We start from the raw sequence: 16816 nt of genomic DNA on the forward strand, positions 1-16816 counted from the left end.
GCAGTGATGGGCTGAGCTGCTCAGCCTGCTGCTGCATAACATCAAAAATCAGCTCACCTGCCACCTTTGACAGGTGTGCCGTAGGTTGCCGAACCCTGCTTTATACACTAGTAAGATGAGCATATTACAGTTGTTGGCGGGCTCTTATCAGGAGTAACAGGCTATAGGAAAGTCAGTCAACATTTTTTGTTTCTCTGATGAAAACTGACCCACTCCCTGCCTCAAACCAAACCTGTCACTAATAATTGTCAACAACTTAATTTTCTGTTTTTGGCTAAGATATTGATTTAAAAAAAAACATTGAAATTGGATTCAGGATTGTTATTTGGGGCTTTGTCTTATATAGGCACCAATTACCCCCACCTAGAGTGACCAGACAGAAAGTGTGTAAAATCAGGACAGGGATGGGTGGGAGTGGGAGGGGGATAAAAGGAGCTTATATAAGAAAAAGACCCCAAAATTGGGACTGTCCCTATAAAATAGGGATATCTGCTCACCCTACTCCAATCCCTTATCCTGATTTTTCACACATCTGGCTAACCCCAGCTAAGCCCTGTGTGACATTCCAATTCTGGCTGCCTGCCGAGGAAGTGAGTTACTTTCACTTTCATTCCTCAGCAGGCAGGCAGCCAGCCTCTCCTCCCCCCACCTACCCCCAGCACCTCCCCCAACCCAGCCCTGACGGAGGGGAGGGAGGAGACAGAGAGGGATGCTCCTGGGGAGGAGGGAGAAAGGAGGAGGTGCTCCGTGGGGCAGGGGGGAGAAGAATGGATGTTATGGGAGACAACAAAGGATACTGGTTCCAGAGCCACAGAGCCTGCCTGACCTGACCTCAGCCGGGGGGAAAGAGTCACACTCACAGGTGAGCTCCTTTCCCAACCCCTACCCACACCCCTTCCCAGAGACCCCAGCAGCCAATCCCATTCCTCAGACTGGGCTGCATTCGTCTCTCTCTAGGACCCAGCAGCCCTGCTTCTCCACTGTCTGGGCTGCCTGCAGAGTGGTGCCCCCAGGCAGAGTGAGGCCCTACGCGGCTGCCTATTCTGCCTATGCCTAAGGACGGCCCTGACTGTACTGCAATGGCTAATATGTTTGGGGTAAGGGAGCAAGGGGATAGAGTCATACAGAAGCTGCTTTTTCTGAAATCAAGACTAGTGAAAAAGTTTAGATCCATTACAATCCATGTCCAGAAAAAGTCCTTGGGACAGATTCTGTGCTGTTCCTCCTGAGATGCACAGTACAGGAAGAAGAAAGGGCAAAGATGGATTTGAACCATCTTTCTGCTGCACCGATTTTAGGCTGTTGTTTGGTTTGAAGGCCAGGAGACTGCTCTAATTTAGGGACAGCCTTCCAATGGCTGCCTATGAGTTGCAGTGCAGAATCTCCATAACATTGAGCAGTTGGTCTGCATCTCCTACCCCTGATCTACCCACTCATATCAAGTCCTCTTACTTTGGCCTATTGGTGCTCAAACATCAGGAGCATGCACCCAATATGGTTGCATCTCTATTACAACCTATATATGCTCTGGAACAGCCAGATAAAAGTGAAAGCTCATATTTCATATCCTGTTAAGGAGGCAGGTTTAAAAAAAATTAAACAATTTCCTCCTCCATGTGCACAGTCAGCCTACAGTCTGGCATCTCTCAAAGGTGAGTGTTTGACTTTGGAACCCTAGTTTTCTTTTAATTTAGGCTGTGTGTGTGTGTGTGTGTGTGTGTGTGTGTGTGTGTGTGTGTGTGTGTGTGTGTGTGTGTGTGTGTGTGTGTGTGTGTGTTTAGGGACGGCATGCAGGAACACATCGGCAGGTAAACAGTTTTTCTCAGTCATGCTACTTACATAATTTATACTGATACGCATTAAATGAGCCAGATTCTTAGATGGTGCAAATCCCCATAGCTGCATTGAAATCTTCCGGACTATGCCACTTTGCAGCAGCTAAGAATTTAGCACGCTATATAGATGTTCTATTTCTAAAGGTGTCTCTTTCTTTTCTGCTGAGCACTGATCAGTTGAGTGGAGTGTTATTGAATTACAACAGAACTGGGGGGCAGACAGCTAGACCAAAGCTCACGCTGAGTTACTTCACATTTTAACTCCAGCAGAAATGCCATTATTGACCACTCTGTTTTGTGACAGAATCTATTATCTTCATGTTTCACTCTCTGCAGTGAGGATGCTATGGCCCACCTACTGTTCCTTTGGCGACTCTGCTGTGCAGAAAAGTGAAACAAAGGTTTGATACTAGAGCTTGCAAAGTGGTCTGAAGGTGAGATTTTCTTACTTTATCTGACTTATGTTCAGATTCAGAAACGACTGTATTTTGTGCTAGAAGTCGATGCTTGATTGTTTTGGAAGTTGTGGTAACCCCCTCTTCAACATCAGTGCAATTTATGGACTTTCTTTGGAGGATTAAGAAAGAATTATATATATTTTGTATATTAAATTGTTGTTTATATTTCAACATAATACATATTTTGCTCTTTCATAAAGACTTGAATTCCTGACTACAACATGGAGAATACACTGGGACATATCTAGTGCATTCAGGCAAAGGGTGTAGCACACTTATTTTATAATGAGCTGTTCTTGAATGTTAATAACGTTGTGATGGAGGATGGGTGATAGACACCCTTCATTAGGATACAAGAAGTAGTTAAGCTCTTCTTTTGACGTGAGATAGTTAAAACAGTAGTAGCCCCTGTCCAATACACAGTCTACGTGCAAGGCTGGTCAGAATCTGAGCTATGTGACTGGTAGGCTTTCAGTGGGGGTGGAATGCAAAGGCTTTGTATCGTGTGGGTGGAAATTTGTGTATCATTTGTAGAAGCAGCCATAGAGAAAAGCACTGGTAATGTGGCCCTTATAAAAACAAGCCAAGAGAGAGCTCTATGTCGGAAGAGTTTGGGCTGGAAAGATGCTTTGAACTGTGACCAAGGAAATTGCCACATGTCTGATTCTCAGTGTGATCAAGGAAACAAGACTATGTACATTTTTTTTTTGTAAACACACAGAATTGAATCAAAATGTAAACTCACCAGCTGGCATGCCCCCTGGTGACTGAGCATGGAATAGCAAGTTTGCCTTATGGCATTTCTGTTGAAAGCCGCACTGGCCCTGTGATAGTTTTGTGACTTGGCCCTCTGGACAGGTCACATATTGTCCCACCCTTCTGGCATAAGCCAGCAGTCTAATCCCTGATAGTGTGCCAGCTTCATGTTAGACCATCGGTCCAAGCCCAGACTATCTTTACTCCTGGCTTCAGTAGTCCTAATGTCTTGTTGAAGGGTTTCTGCTCCACCTTCCTCAGTCGGCTGAAGGGGATCCCAAAGCCGTCCTCTCCACTGATTTTGAATAGATAGTCAAGGCCTGATTACACAGACCCCCTAGCCCCCGCCCCTCCACCCAGACCACTTCCTACCTTGCTCTGTCTTGGTCCTTTGCCTCAACCTCTTTCTGGGTTTCTGGTGTGCCCATTCCACTCTCTAAGCCTCTCCCATCCTTTCACTACTTAGCAATTTCTGTTGTCCAGCTGGTTCTGTGGCAGGAGAGTTTTCTCCATTTCCCTTGTGGGGCAAAAGCTGAGCCAGCTGGACTCTTTATTCTCTCTGCAGGCCCACCACAGAATTGAGATGTACCTTTGTTATGGGAAGCACTGTCTGCCAGCTGGCCCACTCAGCTTCCTGACTCCATCCCGACTTTTTCCCTGATTGAGAGGCAGAAATCTGCCCTTCTTCCTGGTCAGGCCCTAACTGAGCTGGGTTCAGACCTTTTTCTAGGTCTGATACTTAGTGCAGGTGTAGTGGGGTGAGGCCAATTGCACCACAGGCTCTCATTCACCCCTTCAAGCCCAGTGTGGACTTGGTATATCCCATCACACAGAGAAATACCTGTCTCCATCATCAATTTCTCCTGCTAATGGAAACAATCTCCAAGATGCTAAGTATTGGCTAACTGCTCAGATAAAAAAGGTAACAATAATAATATTAATTAATAATAAATTATAGTTATGTAGTATCTTGCAACCAAAGATCAACATAGAATTTACAATAGTTAAGTCGCACCAGACCCTTGTCAGGTAGGTAGGTTTATACTCCCTAGATGTGAACACACAAACAATGAGACCAGTGCTATATAATGTGGTTAAATATGGAATAAATAGCCAAGAGGGAGGCCTTCTCCCCCCACTGCAGACTACCCAGGAGGGCTGTTCTAGTGAAGAATTCAACTGGACGCTAATGTCCTCAGGTCCAGAAGATGGGTATAAAGGCATTGACCCCCTCCACACCGTTCAGCCTGTCCTGGGACTTTGGGTGGGTGCCAGAGTGCCAACCCATACCTCAACTTCCTACAGGAGGCAGGTGAGATGAGATGAAAGGAGCTGTTACACAAAGCTAGAGCAATTTCACTGTTTATAAATTTATAAGTTTTCCAAGTTTATACTGGTGTAACTGAGATAAGAATTAGCCCCAATATATAAGTTTAAATAATCCTGGGAAAATAAGACTAAATATCAAAATGTATACACCTTAACATTACATAGAATCATAGACTATTAGGGTTAGAAGGGACCTCAGGAGGTCATCTAGTCCAACCCCCTGCTCCAACCAGGACCATCCCCAGATTTTTACCCCAGTTCCCTTAATGGCCCCCTCAGGGATTGAACTCACAACCCTGGGTTTAGTAGGCCAATGCTCAAACCCCTGAGCTATCCCTCCCCCCTTGTGCTCTGCTGTAGCTGTAACACCCACAGATCTCAGTCATCAGCAGGCGGGATCGAACCTGGGGCTTCGGGAGCTTAGAGCAAGAGCCTCTACTGCATAAGCAAAAAGCCAACTGGCTGTTAGCCAAGGCTGTAGAGCAGAGTCATTTTATCTCTCTCTCTAAGTGGTCTCATTGCCACTAGATGGGACAGAACGCCACACCCAGGAGGTGTGTGGGTTACACACTTCCCCTAGCTGAGGAAGTGAGTCCTAAGCTTCAGAGACTTCCCAGCTGAAATCCCAGAGGATCCCCCACTTGTAACACCGACAGACCCCAGTTACCAGTGGGCAGGATTGAATCTGGGGTCTAGTCCATGAACCTCTATCAGACCATAATCTTCTGTGGTGTTAGAGGGCTTTCCCTTCACCCTCTGCCCTGGTTCTTGTCACGTAGACAGAAAGCAGAAGACCAGAAGTCTGAAGTACAAACAATGCAACGTTAATTGGGGTTAGTTTCCAAGCAAGCATATTCCGAAGCCTTTCACACCAGTCGGGCTTATCTCTATACGCTGATAGGGTCTGTTCCCCAGTGTTCCATTCCCAGCTCTGATGCCGCAGAGGATTTACCCCGTGCCTCCCTTCCCAGCTCTGACGCCACAAAGCCTTGGCCTGTGTCCCTGTTCCCCATTCCCCCCTGTTCCTGTTCTCCCCCTTAGCAAACGTTATTCCAATTTCCCTTTCCCTCAATATTCTCAGCTATACCTTAACTAATCATTTTACTGAAATTTAACTAACCAATCCTAACATATTGTAATATAATTCTCTAACCGATCATATCCCACTACCCTAATTAACTTACACCTAGCAAAACTAATTATACAGCAGACAGAAACAATTAGAGAACCAGAGTAAACAATAGAAAAGTGGGGGCCATAAAGATAAAACAATACAGAAATGAGGGTTCACAACCACCAACCATTGATCAGTGATTTCTTGACAGACAGGATGCTATCAAACTAAATTTTCTTTAACCATCTTAAGATCTGTTTCTTATCTGGTGATGATGGGCACTGTCAGGAGAGGAACGTCTTCCTAATAGCCCAATAGCACCTTATTTCAATGTGACTGGTTTGGAAGGTGATGATGTAACCGTATGCTTAGTCAAAGGCCTTAGTCTGAGGCCTTGTTTTTAGACTATCCTAGTGAGAGAGAGCCCATACACAGGTGGACTGTGATTTTGATTCTTTGTTTTTATACCCCTGTAACTAGCTCAGTGATAAAAAATACACCTAAGTTCTTCAAGTATAGGCCTTTACAAGCAGGCCTGAATATCTGTATTCTAACATGTGGTGGCCTCTTGGACTGCTAGCCTGTGGAGGGGGGGTGAAGGTAGTGGGAACTGGATAAAATATACCATATACTGAGTGAACAGAGGGAGAAGCATGGAGGAGGTCACAGTGGGGAAAAAAAAATAAAAAAAGGATTCCCCTAGGAGACTCTCCCTGAAGATCCAACATTGCCACCATTATCACTGCTGGCAGGGAGAAAGTCCTACAGAAGTCTGGAGAAGTCATTTGCTATCACAAAGCTAGAGCAAAGGATGAGCAGGGAAGGGCTGTGAACCCGGAGAATTCAGTAAGCTGTTCACCAAACTGAGTTTTTGCAAGTTTATCACAACTCAATTTGTAAGACCTTTTCCCCCTTCAGAATCCAGGTCATCAGGTGGTAAGGTTATATACATTGATAATTGCTTTAGTTACTTATTTTAGTTTTCTATCATATGCTGGTTTAAATAACATTTAATAAACACTTTATGCTTTTAATAATATGCTCAGATATTCTAGACATTGAAGTACATGAATGAATTTTAAACCAAGGCCCACACTAGCCTCAGCTGAGTGAGCAGATGTTGATATTCTTTCCTCACATCCAATCTAAGAATAGGGGGTAGAGTATCCATGTATATACCTGACATAGCATCAGCTACTTGATAGTCACATTCACAACCTCTGAATGAGGAATGAGCTAATGGATCTGGCTTGTCATAGATCCACTCTACTCTGCTCCCAAACCACCTTTCTTACTATCTCTGGGGTCCTCACACTGTACAATGGAGCCACTCTGCTTCTGCTTCATACAGGGCCTTCCACACCCTTCTACAGGATTTAGTCTATTTACTATACTAGGCTCGTATATGATGTGAGCCACATGTCCAAGCGGCACATTAGAACAATTACATTGCATCTAAAAGGAAAGGAATAGATTTTTAATGAACTATAAGTGTTTTGTTTTATTTTATCCTGCATCTTTGCTGTCAAGAAGTATTGCTACTGACTAGCTGTATGCTAATAAAATAGCTTCACTTTTAGCATTTCCAATAATAAAACGGACGAGCTGTAGTAAAACAAATATATGGAAATCTATAGTGGAATTCAAGCATTTGTTTGGAACATATAACTCCTTTTTATTCCATGAGAACAAGTTTGTTTTCTCTTAGAGGGAATATAATTATGATGAACAACAAGTACATTTAATGCTACTTCAAGCATGAAAAGGCAAAAGCACAGGTTATAACATCTGAATGATTTATACATAATATACTGTGCAGAATTATTAATCCTACAGAACTGCAAGTGTTGATGGTGCTTTACAGACAAATGAAAGTGAAGCCAGTAGCAGTGACTTATCTTTTCACTGTAGAGATGTGATTACTGCCTCAGTTTGCTCTCTTCAGTGGGTTAATTTAGCCCTCTGGCTAAATCAAAACTCCAGCCATTCCCAGGAGACGGAAGTCCATCTTTTTAGGGTGTCACAGCAACAACTCTTGGTGACCTCACAGTCCAGGGAAGCAGAGGGGAAGCTTCCTCCTACCCTCTCCTGGAAGCTCTGGCCTTGGACCCCAAAAAGAAAAACAATGCTTGGTTCAATTCCCCAGGTTCCTTTTCCTCCCCTTGCTAGACGTTCTTCCCACTTCAGGATTACCATACTAGCAGTTCCAAAAACCTTTCCTTTCTAGGCTTTCTTTCTTCATAAACTTCTTCTATGAACACCCATACCTTAGTATGTGAGACCCACAACCTGGTCTCTTCAGGCTTCTCTTCAGTTGGAGCAAAAGGGAGTTCTTGTATACAGTTTCCTTTCTCAGCAGAACTACACCTCCCATCCACCCTGGGGACTATAGTCAATAGATTCCAGAATGTTTGGGTTCTGGATTGTACCAGAGTCCTGGCCATGCTGGGTTTATAGCTTCCTTAAAGGGCCAGCACATTCTACTACAGAATCCCTTCCCCTAGGAATTTTCAGTCTAAATCCTTAATCCTGCAATGTGTTCTGGGTGGGTGGATCCCTACAACCATGCAATCTCCTGAACACCCCTGAACTTCATGGGGCTCCATGCTGGCACATGCATAGAGTTTATTGCAGGATCAGGGACAGTTAATACATTCTAAACTAGTAATAAGTGAACCAGTTTGGACAAAATAAAATGCCATATAGGTTCAATAAAGTCACATGAATATGTACTTCCTAGTTTTGATGGAATGAGAGAAGTGTTTGTTGTTATATATCTGGCCTAGATAAAACCTGGAAGTATCAGTCACCTCTCTCGAAAGGCTGAGCTTGCAAGATGGCAATGTTTTAGGCCGTTTAAAATAAGTTTTAATAAGTGCCTATACTTTTAGATATTTATCCTCTCCGAGCCCCCAGAATCCTTGTTATTTTGCCTAGATATTAAAAATCTAAGGATGAAGATTAATAAATTGTAAGGTATTGTGTGCTCCTGAAGAAAAAAGATACTTGCAGTAAAGAGGATATAGAAGAGTTCTTCGTTCTTTATAACAGGGCTCATCAACCTTTCAGAAGTGGTGTGCCGAGTCTTCATTTATTCGCTCTAATTTAAGGTTTCACGTGCCAGTAATACATTTTAATGTTTTTAGAAGGTCTCTTTCTATAAGTCTTTCATATATAACTCAACTATTGTTGTATGTAAAGTAAATATTTTTAAAATGTTTAAGAAGCTTCATTTAAAATTAAAATGCAAAGCCCCCTGGTGGCCAGGACGCAGGCAGTGTGAGTGCCACTGAAAATCAGCTCACGTGCCACCTACGGCACACGTGCCATAGGTTGTCTACCCCTGCTTTATAAGAATGGGTAGGCATAATTAAAACGGGAATCTAAACTACAAAACAATGAGAATCCAAAAGGAGATATTTGACAATAAGCCATCTTAATTTTATTGCTCACCTTCAAAGAGCTCTCTTTTTCATTTTAACTACAATGTAATTGTTTTACAAAGGATTACAGGGGAAAAAAATAGGAGTTTGGTATAAAAGTCACAGTTTAGTATGAACTCTATGATTTTTTTTCCCTCTTAAAAAATGTGGGCTAGAGATTCAGAAGAGCTCAGCATTCAGCAGCTCCTATTTAGGCATGTAGAGAAAGTGGCCAGATTTTCAGAAGCACTTCAGTGGCTTGCCTCTCTCAAATCAGGGCATACTGTTTTTGTCATTACAAACAAATAACTATCATATTTTATTTCAATTCTTGAGCTATTGTTTCATCAAGTGGCTAATACCACTTTAGTTTAGTTTATATCACATAGCTTTTGAAGGCCTAGAGATGAATAAGGTCTTTCATGACACGATCCCTCCTGAATATTAATCATGTCAAAGGTTGTCTTCTGTATAACTTCTACACTGTGTGACTGTGACTAATAAATATTCAGTGGAGTTCCCTTAATCATCAGGCTGCTAGTGCTACTGAAGATTGTGAGTTGGTACCAATCAAGGGGATAACACTCCTGAAGGATCATCCAGTTACGTGGGATAATTATGGTTTCTGGCAGACAATTTTTTTTCTGAAATAACTACATCACAAGTTATCTAAAATATGGGTTGGTTTAAGACTGTTCACTTACACTTTTCACTATTCATATTGTTCAATTAGTCATATAAGTCACATGGTATTGTGTCTATCCCCTGACTGAATGAGTGTACCTTTTATAAGCAGAAAATGGGCTTAAAATTTTAGTGTGTGCATGTACAAGAAATGCCAGTATTATGAAAGTATCTTTAAATAGACTTGGAAGGATTAATTTTTTGTCAGAAAACATCTATTTCACCATACACGCAGAAACTAACAAAATATTTGCATTGATGATAATCAAAATTTAGAGAGGCAAAGTAAGGAAAATGCTGGTTTAGACCTTATTAGAGCTTGATATGAGTATATTTACTTTGTATATTTTGACATGATATTGACAATTTGTGTTTTAATGGATATGAATATTGAACTTTTTGAATCTCAGCATCTATTACCATTAAGTAACTGTTGGACACCCCTGTAATGTTCTGCAATTATGAACATTTAAATAGATAATGAATAAAAATGGATTAAAAATAAACATTATCCTCTGAAATTATAAAAATAAAAATAGAATTCTGCCAAGCCTAATTTTAGAGTAAATTCCCAGAACACATTTGAAATGTTCTCCTAGCTATCACAGAGAGAGAGAGAGCTAACTGGAAAGAAGAACCATAAATCTCTCAAGAAAGTTGGTTCTTGCAACTTTTCTATGCATTAGCAGAATCGAGCAGTTTAGAAAGTTCAGGTGCCACAGTCAAGCAATGGAAGCTTCAGTAATCAACCTGAAACAAACTGAAGTTCACCCATCCAAAATCCATGCAAATACTGAAGATTATTTTTACACTTGGTGACTAGCCCAGAGCTGAATAACCTCAAAGGTTAGTACTTTCAGGGGCAAATGAAGGCATTACACTCTTCTCTTCAAGGGAGGCAGTCCACACCTTGTAGGTTTGGACCTTATTTAAGTTGTCATTCTTCACATGTGCAGTACAAATTATGGGCCATTCCTGCTTGCATTAAATTAGTGAAAAATCCCCTGGGTATTTGGCAATAGAGTCAACTGGAATCATTTTGCAGCAAAGGCTGGAGAGAGGTGAATATAATGGAACATGAATATGAGGCCAGTTGTTTGTGCACGAAATAAACAGTTCTACAATGCTTTCTAAGAACAATTAGTGTTTAGCAATGGAACCTCATTACAGTGACCTAATATTAAATCTTTGCTAAGAAGCATGGAGAAATTTTCTGTGCAAATTAAGGAGTGTGTAGATTAGCTTTGTGTCATTTAGCAATGGCTCTCCTGTATGTGTTTACCTCAAACATGCTGAATGGAAGAAAGAAAGCAGCTTTCATATCAGATACAGATTTCCAAAACAGGTAGCCAGAAATGTAAAACAGTATATATAAAACTCAGAATATTTAAAATAATCCATATCTTTGAGTGCCACAGAGAAATACCTAAAATTTCCTGGTGAATCATTCAAAATACTTAGCAGCAGTTTTTAAATGGCTGTAGTACATAAAAATGAAATTTGCTAAGAGTAACAACTGTTACATATTTTCTTGTTACATGTATAAAAATGATTTATTAATACTACCCTTTGTTTTGTATGGGATTTTTATGTTATTCCAAGTGAGATAATGTATCCATGGTCTGTTAATCATATTTGATTTTTTTTATCCTTTGCATTAATGCTCAATTATAATAACATTTTGTTTCACATCTGACTCCTTGCTATCTAATACAGAATCCAAAAAGCACTATTAATAGTGGGTTCAATCAATTTCTAAGTGCATGCATTTCCTCTAGGTACTGATCTAATTGCAATCATAGAAGACATTAAAGGAACATGCTGTAAGAATGGGAAAATTGTGTAAGTTAGAGTGCCAGGGACAATGAATAAACATGTATATGATTCTTCTAAGTGCTTTTGGAATGAAAGTCTATTAATCCACTTACCTATTGAATGACTCAAAACACAAGGAAATAAATGTTCTGATCCAATGTTAGGAGCTTTATGAATGCATATGGGAATGCTACCACAAATGCAGGAAATCAGGACTCATCATAGTTATTTTTAGTTAAATGTTAGGCTGCAATTTTTAATGAGGGTACTTAAAATAAAAAACAATCTCTAACAGTCACTTAAACAGCTATCTAGTAGTAAAGTTATATCTGTTCAAAATGGATCCCTCTCCCTTCAGAGTAATAGACCATCTAGCCCCAAAATGAAAAAGCCATCATATCACTTGCTCAAATGAGATTCATTTCCACCAGCCTAAGTTCCTCAACTAGTCCTTTTTACCCCTGCAATAATTCAGCTATAACAAGGGTTACCTGAAATCTGTGAATGATACTATTGCTCTTCTACAGAGCCTGGTTGGCTAGAGAGCTCATTTGAAATGAAAATCCTGCCCCTACTTCCTGGTTCCCCAGCTCTCCTCTCGTTGGAGTAAAGGATAGTTATTCCTACAAGGGATTGCGTGGGCTGAAAGAGTGGGTCTGTGCTGCTCTCCAGGCACAAAGCAGGTGAAGAGTCTGAACGCTGGGCTGGAAGACCGTTCCAGGGAGCAACCTGAGTGTGGGGACCCCCTGGGACTGCACTGCACTGCACATATGGATTGGCCAGAGCCAAAGGGGAAAGAGAGACTTTAATCTAGGACTAAGGACTCGCAGCTGGACGGGCTGTGAAGACTGTTACTGAAGGAAGCAGTTCCTTTTAGGCATCTGAGATATATTATACACTCCCACTGGGTGACTGTTTGCTGGGATTCTGTACATCGTAGTAAAAGTGTTGTGAGAGATTTGTGCACTGATGTGATTCCTTCATGAATTTTTCCCTCCCCAAAGAGATTGGAACCCTGAAAAAGAGGGGAGCCCCCACCATACAGCATGCAAACAATGATTTATTTGAGGAACCTTAGCCCGACACCAGTGCTCAGTTCCCAGCAAGCAACTCTAAATCAAGAATCAACTCCAGTCAGAAACAATGCAAAGGGCAAACTCTCCTGCTGTGGCACAGATCTCTCTGCCCAGAATCTTGCACAGTCAGAACTAACATTAAGCATATCTTTCTAAGACTGGAACTTGTTCACATGCTAAGAAAGAGAACTTGAAACACTAAGTGTAGCAGCTCTACCCAGTGGCACTAGCTGCTATGAAACAGGCCCGTGAATATCTGTAATCATCTGCATGTTTCAGTCTGTCTCCCAAAATGTGATTTATGTGCTTGACTTTTGGGACAGGATTAGACAGTTTCAACATCTTCACGTACAGAGAGAGACGACACAGTGAGACTGAGTGGCTCTACCTGACCAAACAAGTGAGTGGCATTCTCCTGGATAGGCCCTGATGGATAATCCTTCTGACTAGACCAAAAACTATTTGAGCAGTATGAGTTAAACAGAACCAGGCTGAGAGACCTACAGACTCACAGGTAAAGGGGAAAAAGGGAAGAAGAACAGCAGAACATGTTGTGAGTAGCTCTCCGGGTGGGTCATAGGTATAGTTGGGATCGCTAAAGAATGTAAGTTGGTTCTGCTCTATTCCTGTAACTTAAAAGGAAACCCTGTGCACCTTAGCTTATAGTGAATCATACGTTTAATTGAGGATAAATATGCACATAGGCTGTTTGTTGTTTTAAAATCCTCACATTTTCTCATGCTTTGTTCCAAATATTAAATAAAATACTTTGTTTTAAGAAGGCTGTTGGTCAATATTGCTGGTCACAACTTCCCAAAGGGAGGAAATGTGAGTTCCTGTCACCCAGTCTGATGACAAGCAATTGGAATATAAAACAAAACAGTAATTTATGCTTTATTTGGATTCAGAAATTGGCGTTCTATGAACTGCAGTCTGTGTCAATTTCTTTTTTCACCTTTTCCTAGCTGGTACATGCTGCTAGCATTACAGGCCTTATCCAATGATCCTGAAATCATTGGAGAGCATGCCATTGATTTGAATAGGTTTTGAATCAGGAACTATCTCATTCTGTTGACCAACAGGTAAGTGCTTCAATTGTATAAACAGGATGTTGCATCCCTCATCTTCTTTGTTCTCTAATTATCTGGATTTGCTCTATTATCGGTGAGTTTCCATCTGAACCATCTTTACCATTAGCATATTGGCATCTACAATAACATTTTTAGGCCCAATTTTCCCAAAGAGTTCTTAATTCTTGTTTTTGTGCCCTCATTCAATTGTTGGTCCATATGACAACATAAAAATTTATAGGAACAAAATAGTCTGCTATCTAAATTCTATAATTTGTGCCCAGAATTGATTGAGCCTGTATTATGTGTGTAAAATTGTGGCTCCAAAATTATTTGCCAGCTTTGAATATCTGACCTCTGAAGTCATCTACACCTGTAAGTAATGGTCACACAATATTATTAAGCTCTGTTGCCTTGTTTTCATTTTGATTTTCACTATTATCCACACCAAAATAAATGAAACAGCCAAACAGGCTTTCAAAGCGTGTCCTCATGGTACAGTCTTTATTAAAGTTCCACGCAAAACATGACAGCCAGATTACATGAAAACTACAAGGAGTCCAGTGGCACCTTAAAGACTAACAGATTTATTTGAGCATAAGCTTTCATAGCTGAAAAACCCACTTCTTCAGATGCCTGGAGTGAAAATTACAAATATAAGCATAAATATATAATTGCACATGAAGAGAAGGGAGTTACTTACAGTGGAGAAACAATGTTGAAGGCCAATTTAGTCAGGGTGGATGTAGTCCACTCCCAATAATGGATGAAGAGGTGTCAATACCAAGAGAGGGAAAACTGATTTTGTAGTGAGCCAGCCATTCCCAGTCCCTATTCAAGCCCAAACTGATGGTATTCAGTTTGCAAATAAATTGTAGCTCAGCAGTTTTTCTTTTAAGTTTTTTTGGTTGAAGTCTGGCTACCTTTAAATCTGTTATTGAGTGTCCAGGGAGATTGAAGTGTTTTCCTACTGGCTTTTGTATGTTGCCATTCCTGATGTCTGATTTGTGTCCATTTATCCTTTTACATAGAGACTGTCCAGTTTGGCCAATGTATATGGCAGAGGGGCATTGCTAGCACATGAAGATATATGCACATGATGGCATATATCACATTAGTAGATGTGCAAGTGAATGAGTCTCTGATGGTGTGGCTGGTGTGGTTGGATCCTATGATGGTGTCGCTAGAGTAGATATGGGGACGGAGAAGGCAACAGGGTTTATTACAGGGATTGGTTCCTGGGTTAGTGTTTCTGTGGTGTGTAGTTGCTGGTGAGTATTTACTTCATGTTGCGGGGCTGTCTGTAAGCGAGGATTGGCCTCTTTCCCAAGGCTTGTGAGAGTGGGAGATTGTTTTCCAGAATAGGTTGTAGATAGTTGATGACGCACTCCAGAAGTTTTAGCTGGGGGCTGTATGTGATGGCCAGTGGTGTTCTGTTGTTTTCCTTGTTGAGCCTGTCCTGTAGTAGGTGATTTCTGGATACCCATCTCGCTCTGTCAATCTGTTTCCTCACTTCCCCAGGTGGGTATTGTAGTTTTAAGAATGCTTGATAGAGATCTTGTAGGTGCTTGTCTCTGTCTGAGGGATTGGAGCAAATGCGGTTGTATCTTAAGGCTTGGCTGTAGACAATGGATCGTGTGATGTGTCCTGGATGGAAGCTAGAGGCTTGTAGGTAAGTATAGCAGTCAACAGGTTTCCAGTATAGGGTGATGTTTCTGTCACCATCATTTATTTACACTGTAGTGTCCAGGAAGTAGATCTCTTATGTGGACTGCTCCAGGCTGAGGTTGATGATGGGGTGGAAATTGTTGAAATCCAGGTGGAATTCTTCAAGGGCCTCCTTTCCATGGGTCCATATCCACAGTTCAACTTTGAACTGGAGTGAAAAGGTTGGGCTCTAGTAAAGAATCAGAGTCTTTTACTCTTAAAAATCACCATTTTGGCTTCAATTTTTATACAAACCTCTGTGCCTTATAGTCCACTGATTTCACTGCCGGGGGAAAAATGCTTTTAAACTATTCTTAATATTATTTTTCCTGCTGCTAGTATTCAATAGTGATGCCTGCCTAAATTGTATCACTTGTGCCTGCAATTCTTTCTGGGTAAAAACCTGCATGTGAAAAGTTAGAGGATGTTTACAAATCTGGTTCTCTTTAGTCTTAATTACATGTACCTCAGCTGACTTAAATCAAACTCAAAATTACAATATTTGATGAGGATAAGAACAAATGTGTGTGTCTCCAATTGTGTATTGTTTTGAAAATCTAGTAGATGAACATAGTCGTTCTGCAGCTAAGATGTAATTTTTGTTTATTTATCTCACCTCAACCATTCCTGGAAAATGAAATCCTGTTCAGACAAGCAACTAACATATATCTCACTGGTAGGATAACTCAGTGGTTTGAGCATTGGCCTGCTAAACCCACGGTTGTGAGCTCAGTCCTTGAGGGGGCCACTTAGGGATCTGGAGCAAAATCAGTACTTGGCCCTGCTAGTGAAGGCAGGGGGCTGGACTCAATGACCTTTCAGGGTCCCTTCCAGTTCTATGAGATAGGTATATCTCCTTATGTAATATTACATCTCTACCCCAATATAACACGACGCAGTATAACACAAATTTGGATATAATGCGGTAAAGCAGCGCTCTGGACGAGCGGGGCTGCATGCTCCGGCAGATCAAAGCAAGTTCGATATAACGTAGTTTCACCTATAACACAGTAAGATTTTTTGGCTCCTGAGAACAGCATAATATCGAGGTAGAGGTGTATATTTATTATTATATGTAACCTGGAGATCTTTCAGCAAATTAAAGAGGTTTCATTTTTACTATGAGCAATAAGTTACTTTTCTCTGTAGCAGAAATAAAGTTAAAATCATACTCTTGGCTTTATTTCTGCTTTAATGTTAGACATGGTGCATACCATCTTTCAAGGTGCCAAATAAAAAGGAAAACTATCCAGTTTTAATCAACATTAATAATGTCCCAGGGTCATTGTTAGTTATTTTTATTGGCAAAATACCATATTGCCATATGATATAGTATTACCATCAAAATATTTTTTCTCAGTATTCTTTTTAGAAAACATTATGTTGCATTTTCCAGTGCAACCACCAGCTGGCAGTGGGGTCAAATCTTTCATAATTAACCTGAGCTTCTTACCCTAGGAATGGGACCTCAGCCACCTCACAGTTCTTACCCTCATATTTTCTTTTCTGGTTTGCGTTCACATCACTTCGCCTTTCAGGTGTTCCTTTGT

General features: G+C 41.0%; 1 long non-coding RNA gene across 2 annotated transcripts in view; it reads left to right on the top strand.

Annotated features, from left to right (window-relative positions):
* Positions 1–816: 816 nt before the first annotated feature.
* The window catches only part of LOC115660434, an 83719-nt gene continuing 67719 nt past the window's right edge, over positions 817–16816 (top strand). Inside the window, exons 1-3 of one of the 2 annotated variants that reach the window (XR_004002818.1) lie at positions 817–862; positions 2172–2269; positions 12813–12890. This is a non-coding gene — a long non-coding RNA (uncharacterized LOC115660434). Of the gene's footprint in view, positions 863–2171; positions 2270–12812; positions 12891–16816 lie in introns of those variants that run through there. The other variant, XR_004002819.1, reaches the window with a different exon arrangement.

The sequence above is a fragment of the Gopherus evgoodei genome, chromosome 12, assembly GCF_007399415.2.
Source record: "Gopherus evgoodei ecotype Sinaloan lineage chromosome 12, rGopEvg1_v1.p, whole genome shotgun sequence".
Lineage (NCBI taxonomy): Eukaryota > Metazoa > Chordata > Testudines > Testudinidae > Gopherus > Gopherus evgoodei.